Below are 10,557 nucleotides of genomic sequence, written 5' to 3' on the forward strand. Positions count from 1 at the left end.
ATAATGGCCGGCGATGAGTTAATACTATTCTCTGCAGTTCAGTTTTACTTACAGCATCGGTGGTGTAGTGTGCTGATGTTGGCAACACCATCTTCATATAATGCAAATGTTTTGTTATATAATGTTCATTTGATGAGTATAACTAATTTACTGGGCAGACAAGGGTATATACAAGAATCTGTCAACCATAGAGCAAGAACAGATTTAGTTATTTACTTCATGGTGTAATGAATTCCCAGCAATGAATGATCATTGCCAACATTTCTAGCATTTGTAGACTTAAAGAAAGCTTTTGACAATGTTGACTGGAATACTCCCTGTCAAATTCTGAAGGTGGCAGGGGTAAAATACAGGGAGCGAAAGGGTATTTACAATTTGTACAGAAACCAGATGGCAGTTATAAGAGTCGAGGGGCATGAAAGAGAAGCAGTGGTTGAAAAGGGAGTGAGACAGGGTTGTAGCCTACCCCAATGTCATTCAATCTGTATATTGAGCAAGCAGTAAAGGAAACAAAAGAAAAATTCGGAGTTGGAATTAAAATCCATGGAGAAGAAATAAAAACTTTGAGGTTCGCCGATGACATTGTAATTCTGTCATAGACAGCAAAGGACCTGGAAGAGCAGCTGAACGGAATGGACATGGTCTTGAAAGGAGGATATAAGATGAACATCAACAAAAGCAAAACGAGAATAATGGAATGTAGTCGAATTAAATCAAGTGATGCTGCGGAAATTAGGTTAGAAAATGAGATGCTTAAAGTAGTGAATGAGTATTGCTATTTGGGGAGAAAAAAAACTGATGATGGTTGAAGTAGAGAGGATATAAAATGTAGACTGGCAATGGCAAGGAAAGCGTTTCTGAAGAAAAATTTGTTAACATCAAGTATAGATTTAAGTGTCAGGAAGTCGTTTCTGAAAGTATTGGTATGGAGTGTAGCCATGTATGGAATTGAAACAAGGATGATAAATAGTTTAGACAAGAAGAGAATAGAAGCTTTCGAAATATGGTGCTACAGAAGAATGCTGAAAATTAGATGGGTAGATCACATAACTAATGAGGTGGTATTGAATAGAATTGGGGAGAAGAGAAATTTGTGGCACAACTTGACTAGAAGAAGGGATCGGTTGGTAGGGCATATTCTGAGGCATCAAGGGATCACCAATTTAGTATTGGAGGGCAGCGTGGAGGGTAAAAATCGCAGAGGGAGACCAAGAGATGAATACACTAAATCAGATTCAGAAGGATGTAGGTTGCAGTAGGTACTGGGAGATGAAGAAGCTTCCACAGGATAGAGTAGCATGGAGAGCTGCATCAAACCAGTCTCTGGACTGAAGACCACAACAACAACAACATTCTTTGGGGTATATTCTGGCCGTACTTCACAGCTAATAGCATCCGAAATTTTTTTATAGCTCTCACTTTATATTCTGTTTTTGCATTCGAGATGTCGTAAGCTACACAGTGCTTCATCTTCCTCAAATATTTCTATCAATTTCATTATACATGCGACGCACCATGTAAATTTGGGAGTCATATTGATAAACATTGTGTGTCAGACAGCTGCAGCGATGCTAGTGCTCCAAGCAGTTGATTTCTCCATGCAGGAAACATAAGACAAACACTTTCTTTGATCAAATCTAAGGTGGAGCGGTAGATTTGATTAAAGAAAATTTGACCAATACCTAACTTTGACAAAGTTCCTTATTACACTCTCCTCAGAAATGCTACAACCGTAAAAGACAGACTTACCGTAATAATGCGATTTCTAGCTCCTCTAGTTTACAGTACCAGTATAACACTCTAATGCTGCATCATAGTCTAATATTGGCCTTACCAATCCACTTCCCGGCAACCCACTCTGAAACACTGCATCATAACTTGTGCACACTGTGGATATTTCGCTGGGACATGGAAAGAAAAGTATAAGTGAGAAAAACGAATAAGTGGAAAATGTATACATGAAGTTTTACTGTATTTTGTAACCATGAGCTATTAAGCTGATAGTAGGTTAATTTACACACCTGTCAGCAACTACTTTCTTTGTAATTGGAATTATTACATTCATCATGAAATCTGAGGGTATTTTGCCTGTCACATACAACTTGCATACCAGATGGACGGCTGGCTCTCCCAAGGCTCTCAGTAATTCTGACAGTATACCGTCTATTGCCTGAGCCTTGTTTCGACTTGAACTTTCAGAGCTCTGTCTAATTCTTCTCATAGTATCATATCTCCCATCTCATCTTCATCTACATCCACTTCCCTTTCTATAATACTGCCTTCAAGATCATCTCTCTTGTATGTATGGAATGGGTGGCAGCTGTCATAATGGAGGTACTGTTTACTCCCAACATCACCACAGCTGAAGCCCAGGCTATCCGTGATCTGAAGGCTGATCGATCCATTGTCATTCTTCCGGTGGACAAGGGTTCCACGACCGTGGTACTTGATCGTCGGCAGTATGTGCTGAGGGACTGCGTCAGCTTTCAGACAACACTACATACAAAGTTTGCCAAGGTAATCCCATTCCTGATGTCTAGGCAGAGCTTCAAGGAATCCTCAGAACCTAAAGCCCCCTACAAAAACCTTTCACCTTATTCCATCAACCTCCTGACCCCACTGACACTCTGCACCCCTACCTTCTACCTACTTCCTAAAATTCACAAACCCAATCATCGCGGCCGCCCCATTGTAGCTGGTTACCAAGCCCCCACAGAACGTATCTCTGCCTACGTATATCAACACCTTCAACCCATTACATGCACTCTCCCATCCTTCATCAAAGACACCAACCACTTTCTCGAACGCCTGGAATCCTTACCCAATTTGTTAGCCCCGGAAATCATCCTTGTAACTATTGATGCCACTTCCTTATACACAAATATTCCGCACGTCCAGGGCCTCACTGCCATGGAGCACTTCCTTTCACGCCGATCACCTGCCACCCTACCTAAAACCTCTTTCCTCATTACCTTAGCCAGCTTCATCCTGACTCATAACGTCTTCACTTTCGAAGGCCAGACATACCAATAATTAAAGGGAACAGCCATGGGTATCAGGATGGCCCCCTCGTACGCCAACCTATTGATGACATCTTCATGATCTGGACTCACAGTGAAGAAGAACTCCAGAATTTCCTCTCCAACCTCAACTCCTTTGGTTCCATCAGATTCACCTGGTCCTACTCCAAATGCCATGCTACTTTCCTTGACATTGACCTCCATCTGTCCAATAGCCAGCTTCACACATCCGTCCACATCAAACCCACCAACAAGCAACAGTACCTCCATTATGACAGCTGTCACCCATTCCATATCAAACAGTCTCTTCCCTACAGCCTAGGTCTTCGTGGCAAATGAAACTGCTCCAATCCTGAATCCCTGAACCATTACATCAACAACCTGAAAACAGCTTTCGCATCCCGCAACTACCCTCCCGACCTGGTACAGAAGCAAATAACCAGAGCCACTTCCTCATCCCCTCAAATGCAGAACCTCCCACAGAAGAACCCCAAAAGTCCCCACTTGTGACAGGGTACTTTCCGGGACTGGATCAGACACTGAATGTGGCTCTCCAGCAGGGATACGACTTCCTCAAATCCTGCGGTGAAATGAGATCCATCCTTCATGAAATCCTCCCCACTTCACCAAGAGTGCCTTTCCGTCGTCCACCTAACCTTCGTAACCTCTTGGTTCATCCCTATGAAATCCCCAAACCACCTTCCCTACCCTCTGGCTCCTACCCTTGTAACGGCCCCCGGTGTAAAACCTGTCCCATGCACCCTCCCACCACCACCTACTCCAGTCCTGTAACCCGGAAGGTGTACACGATCAAAGGCAGAGCCACGTGTGAAAGCACCCACTGATTTACCAACTGACCTGCCTACGCCGTGAAGCTTTCTATGTGGGAATGACCAGCAACAAACTGTCCATTCGCATGAATGGACACAGGCAGACAGTGTTTGTTGGTAATGAGGATCACCCTGTGGCTAAACATGCCTTGGTGCACAGCCAGCGCATCTTGGCACAGTGTTACACCGTCCGGGTTATCTGGATACTTCCCACTAATACCAACCTATCAGAACTCCGGAGATGGGAATTTGCCCTTCAATATATCCTCTCTTCCCGTGACCCACCAGGTCTCAACCTCCGCTAATATCAAGTTGCCGCTGCTCATACCTCACCTGTCATTCAACATCTTTGCCTCTGTACTTCTGCCTCGACTGACATCTCTGCCCAAACTCTTTGCCTTTACATATGTCTGCTTGTGTCTGTATATGTGCGGATGGAATGGATGTGTGTGTGTGTGTGTGTGTGTGTGTGTGTGTGTGTGTGTGTGTGCGTGTGTGTGTGTGCGCGAGTGTATACCTGTCCCTTTTTCCCCCTAAGGTAAGTCTTTCCGCTCCCGGGATTGGAATGACTCCTTACCCTCTCCCATAAAACCCACATCCTTTCTTCTTTCCCTCTCCTTCCCTCTTTCCTGGTGAAGCAACTGTGGGTTGCAAAAGCTTGAATTTTGTGTGTGTGTTTGTTAGTGTCTCTATCAACATACCAATGCTTTCATTTGTTAAGTTACATCATCTTTGTTGGTGTGTTTGTATACAATACTCTGCTACATCAATTTCAGTTGACACAAGATGAGTAATGCATTATCATGTTAACTTCAGATTTCTTGTTAAAAACATGTACTTACACAAGTTGTCTGTGAAAATGCCTTGTAAAAACATAGTAAATGGTGCAATAAACGATATTTTAACATACCCTTCTAATGATAATCCAAATGTGAAAAGAACATTTAATTACTAGAGTACATTAACTTTACAAAACAGCATTATTTAACAATACACTAGTTACACCTCAAACAATCCTGCTATGCTACAGAATCTGGACTTTTAGCATACCACAGACAAGAGTAAATGTACAGGTAGATCCTTTGTCTCACGCATACAAGTGGTTGGCTGATGGAATCTGCTGCTGAAAGTGAGTTATTCAGTCCAGAAGCACGACGAGGTGGAAAAGGTGGGGGTTGGGAGGGAGAATCTCGCATCACAATAACCACTGTTTTTTCTCCTCGCAGCTGAGACATACTAGCCAATGTGTAGTAGTTTTACCTTGGTTTTTAGACATCAATAATTCATATAATTATCATATTTTGAAATATTATTTTAAAATCTGTGATTTATAAATCTTAACAAAATTAAATGGAAGAGCTAGGTTAAAACACGGAATTCCCAGGAATTTTATGAAATTTTTTAAGACTTACCTTATTTTTCCAGGTAAAATATGAGACCCTGAGCATTCCAGGCTCTCCTGAAAAATCATCACCCTGATATTCTACAGTGATCTGCAGTTTCATTTGAAACATAAAATATTTCCTTTATTATGATTGCCTCAAAGTATTTCTTGTCCCTTCCAACTTACAATTTCAACATTGATGAATGTCTTAACCTTCCGATTTTTCAGTATGAGATAGGATGACAGCAACTTCCCATTAATTGCTGGGGACAATACTGAAATAAACGTACAACACTAAATGTGTTGAACATTGAGATGGTAGATAAATCCATTTCTTCGACAGAAGCCAAAGGCCTGAAGTTACTCAAGCACTGGATGAAGGGAAGTTACTCAGATGCACCAGTCACGAAGACAAATTATGTGTGAAGTTGTTGGTAAAAACTGAATGGAACGGACAGGATCAAAACCACAGCAGCAATAATAAGTTAAAGATGAAAATCAAAGATAAATGCAGAATGGCATTAAATAAACAGACAAGTGTGAGTAATGGATGAAAAAAAAATTAACTTGCTGCAGTTATAAATTAACCATTTCCAGACTCTTTTCCTTTTCTTGTACTGTGAACCCTTGCTTCTTGTCAAACCTTATGATTCTATATCAATGGGAATTACCCTGTAGGTTTTGATGAGTGTGCTTACAAATTTCAAAATATGTGACATAAATAGCTGTATATTTTGACTACACCAACTTAGAAGCTTACATGTATCATATAGCCAAGGTATTGTAGACATTAGTACCTAACATAACTTTCAACTTGATAACTCTACCCATTCCTGACAAAAAGGATTCTTAACAATCGGATGCACAGATAAACAACGAAGTGACCCTATAAGGGTTCCGTTTTTACCGATTGGTACATGAACCCTAAAAATAGAAAAACAGGGACAGAGGGTGGGTACATAGATACAAAATATTATGTATTTTAACAAAGAGCACCAAACACAGTGCAAAAGAAATTAGCAAATGAGAAATGGAACAAGGAAGGCTGACAAAAGAAATGTACAAAAAGGGCACAAGCATGTTCAGGTAACTTAGTGATCAATCATGCAGTTGGGACTTCTTTACGAAGCTCTTAAGAATTATCAGCATAATACAGCTGTGCTTATCGCTGAAAGCTTAGCAGAGCAGTAGCGATGTTAGCACAGAATTCTGAACATAACCTGCATTTTGCCTGGTAAGCAAGGAGCAAACTCACACTTAAGTATAGTTTTTGAAAATCTGTTTTGTGTTGTTCTTATCCTAGCCCTGTTAATCTTTTTTTAAGGTGCAACTTGTTTCCTAGGCTGGTTTAAATACCACCAAAAGAAAATTAAATAACGTTTCTGCCTACATATAAAATGTAAAATCTTGGACGGAGTAACAACAATGGAACAGGATATATTGCTACTCACCACAAAAAGAATGTGTTGAGTGGCAGACAGGCACATTCAAAAGTAGACTAAGCTATCAGCCAAGTCCTCCCTCAGACAGAGTAAAAAAACATGACCCGAGTGCCCGGTGTATGCGAGTTCTGCACGTATGAATATATGTGTGTTTTTCTACATCTGAGCAAGGACTTCATCTGATAACTAAGACTATTTTTAAATCTATGCACATTTGAAGTTCGCAGTATGTTTTTCTATCTTTATGTGATGACTAATCTCGAGAACTACTTTAGGGATTTTGATACGATTTCCACTGTTAGACTGAATCACAAGAAAGTTTTGGGTGTATAATTTATTACCACCACACCGGACATGTTGCCCAGGCATACATACTTAGTGCTACCTGGGGCAGGTTGCTCGTGTACTTTAAATGTGCCTGCCTGTCACTTAGTGCTTCTTCTATGCAGAGAGTAGCAGTCTATCCTGTTCCATTGTTGTAGGCTGAATATTGCATTTCAGTATGCTGAATATAGTTTTTCCTTCACTGTTATCCACTACACTTGCAACACTATGTGGTTTTCAAAAAGTGTTATAGCCCAGAGATGGAGAAGGCCTTATGGAGCCAACATTGATAAGCAATATAAGGAAAAGGGTAGAGTGCTACTCACTGTAATGTCGATTACCCACTGTAAAAGGCTACTCACTGCAAAGATGAAACTCTGAGTTATAGACACGCACAACAAAGAGAGAGACTGTTACATATTGAACTTTCGACCATAGTCTTCTTCAGAAAAGTGTGTATGCACACACACACACACACACACACACACACACACACACACACACACAATGTGTACTCTGGTCCATGCTGCTGGGGTTGGTGGTCATATGTGCTTTAAGTGTGCTTGCATGTGTGAATGAATGTGTGTCTGTTTTTTCTTTTCTGAGGTGTAACAGTCTTTTCACTGAATGTGTCTGCAGCTCTGTGTCATCTTTACAGTGAGTAGCAATCCGTCATTTTCCTTATACTGTTGATGTTCCAACCTGGAGTTTCCATTGTTCGATACTGATTTAGAAGAAGGAGGAGGGTGGGGGGGAAGGTACATGAATGTATGAAAATGTTATCTGAAACATGGCTGACTATAGTGCTCCACTTGATGGAATTAAAATATCTCTCCTTTAAAATTACGTACCATGAAGAATAAGCATAGGCAATGGTCTAATTTGATTGATTATGGTAAATACTCTGAAGAAATGTTGGAACACGTGAGGCAATACTGACCCTACGGCTTATCTTAGAAAATAGATTAAGGAAAGGGAAACCTACATTTCTAGCATTTGTAGACTTAGAGAAAGCTTTTGACAATTTTGACTGGAATACTCTGTTTCAAATTCTGAAGGTAGCAGAGGGTAAAATACAGGGAGCGAAAGGCTATTTACAATTTGTACAGAAACCAGATGGCAGAGTCTAGGGGCATGAAAGGGAAGCAGTGGTTGGGAAGGGAGTGAGACAGGGTTGTAGCCTATCCCCGATGCTATTCAATCTCTATATTGAGCAAGCAGTAAAGGAAACAAAAGAAAAATTCGGAATAGGTATTAAAGTCCATGGAGAAGAAATAAAAACTGTGAGGTTTGCCGAAGACATTGTAATTCTGTCAGAGACAGCAAAAGACTTGGAAGAGCAATTGAACAGAATGGAGTGTCTTAAAAGGAGGATATAAGATTAACATCAACAAAAGCAAAACGAGGATCATGGAATGTAGTCGAATTAAGTCGGGTGATGCTGAGAGAATTTGATTAGGAAATGAGACACTTAAAGTAGTAAAGGAGTTTTGCTATTTGGGGAGCAAAATAACTGATGATGGTCGAAGTAGAGAAGATATAAAATGTAGACTGGCAATGGCAAGGAAAGCGTTTCTGAAGAAGAGGAATTTGTTAACATCGAGTGTAGACTGAAGTGTCAGGAAGTCGTTTCTGAAAGTATTTGTATGGAGTGTAGCCATGTATGGAAGTGAAACATGGACGATAAATAGTTTGGACAATAAGAGAATAGAGGCTTTTGAAATGTGGTGCTACAGAAGAATGCTGAAGATTAGATGGTTAGATCACGTAACTAATGAGGAGGTATTGAATAGAATAGGGGAGAAGAGGAGTTTGTGGCACAACTTGACAAGAAGAAGGGACCAGTTGGTAGGGCATGTGTTGAGGCATCAAGGGATCACAAATTTAGCATTAGAGGGCAGCGTGGAGAGTAAAAATCGTAGAGGGAGACCAAGAGATGAATACACTAAGCAGATTCAGAAGGATGTAGGTTGCAGTAAGTACTGGGAGCTGAAGAACCTTGCACAGGATAGGGTAGCATGGAGAGCTGCATCAAACCAGTCTCAGGACTGAAGACCACAACAACAACAACATGATAAATACGCAGATGTATTCTGTTATGAGTACATTCCAAATGGATACTCCAGCTAGTGACCAGATGAAGTGACTTAAAATTCACAGCAGTGCAAAATAATAATAATAATAATAATAATAATAATTTATAATAATAATGGCACACAATATGGGAAAACCATTTGGCTCTGCCAACCATAACTGTAATATCAGATTCAAAGAACATGAATGTAATCTGCTAGATATGAAGTAGATTGTTATAGTGTAGTTACAGTCTTATTACACATTCATCAGCAAATCAAAAAATTCAATGGTTAAAAAAATAAAAACACGTTTTATTATACACTTCCAATAAAAATTACTGTGCAATTTATAGGTGCCAAAGAGAACACGTTAGGCTCCAGTAACAAATGAAGAGACAACAATACTGTACAACTATCATTTTACAATGTAACACAGTTATTTAGAATCTACCAGGACAACATATTCCAACATACTTCAAAAGGCAACCACAATTTTTAAAGTTAAATTTCAACAGGCACTGACAATTCATTTTTATGTAAAATGTGCCCATGGAAATAACAATGCTTTAGCACCAATATCACAAGAAACCATGTGCTTAAAAAGATGTATGTACATTATTTACAAAGCTTTTGTAATCATAGCAATATGAAACACTCTGGATCAATGAACATGTCAAATTGTAAAACATTATAATATGCATGATTAGCACTAACTGCTTTTCATATGTCATTTCATAAGTACAGTATGAAAAAGATTCATGAAGTTTAAAATGATGGCCAGGGCTGAAAACTGGCTTATTTTTCAGCAAAAACTTCACGAAATAATATTAAAAATTATTTAGTTTAACACATTACATAAATATTTTTTCAAATAGTTGAACATTTTGCAAATATATCTGGCAAAACTGTGGCTTAGTGGATTAGGAATGCAAAGGCATGTGGTCTTATACCTGCTTGCTCTTAGGAACATTTCTGATGATTGACAATGATGCAATGTGAAAAATCTGAATTCTCACGACACTAAACTGTAACTGGCTGGTTGAATGGTTTCTCGTGATGCACTGAGGCAAAAGATTTCTACAAAATATGACCAGTACTTGGTAAATCCTAAATGTCATTTTGACATTTATAAGTGTTGGTGATAATGTTGAAGCTAATGTGTCTAAAACAGCCACATATTTGGCAATTATCCATCTTGGAAAATTTCTCTTGACATCAAGGTGTAAGCCCTGATGGAAAGAGATGAGGGAGAGAATCAACAGACATTGTCAGAGAAACCATCCAGCATTCCCTTGAAACAATTGAGGGAAACCATCTAGAAGATACATCTGAAACTAGCATTTGACCTGCTCATCCTAAATACAAGGCTAACATCTTAACCACAGATATGTGTTTAGCCTGTCTTTAGTAGCAAAGCCAAGATAGTAAACTAATTCTTACACTAACACCATAATACATGATTTTTTAACACGCTCATTGGTT

The sequence above is a fragment of the Schistocerca americana genome, chromosome 8, assembly GCF_021461395.2.
Source record: "Schistocerca americana isolate TAMUIC-IGC-003095 chromosome 8, iqSchAmer2.1, whole genome shotgun sequence".
Taxonomy (NCBI): Eukaryota; Metazoa; Arthropoda; class Insecta; order Orthoptera; family Acrididae; genus Schistocerca; species Schistocerca americana.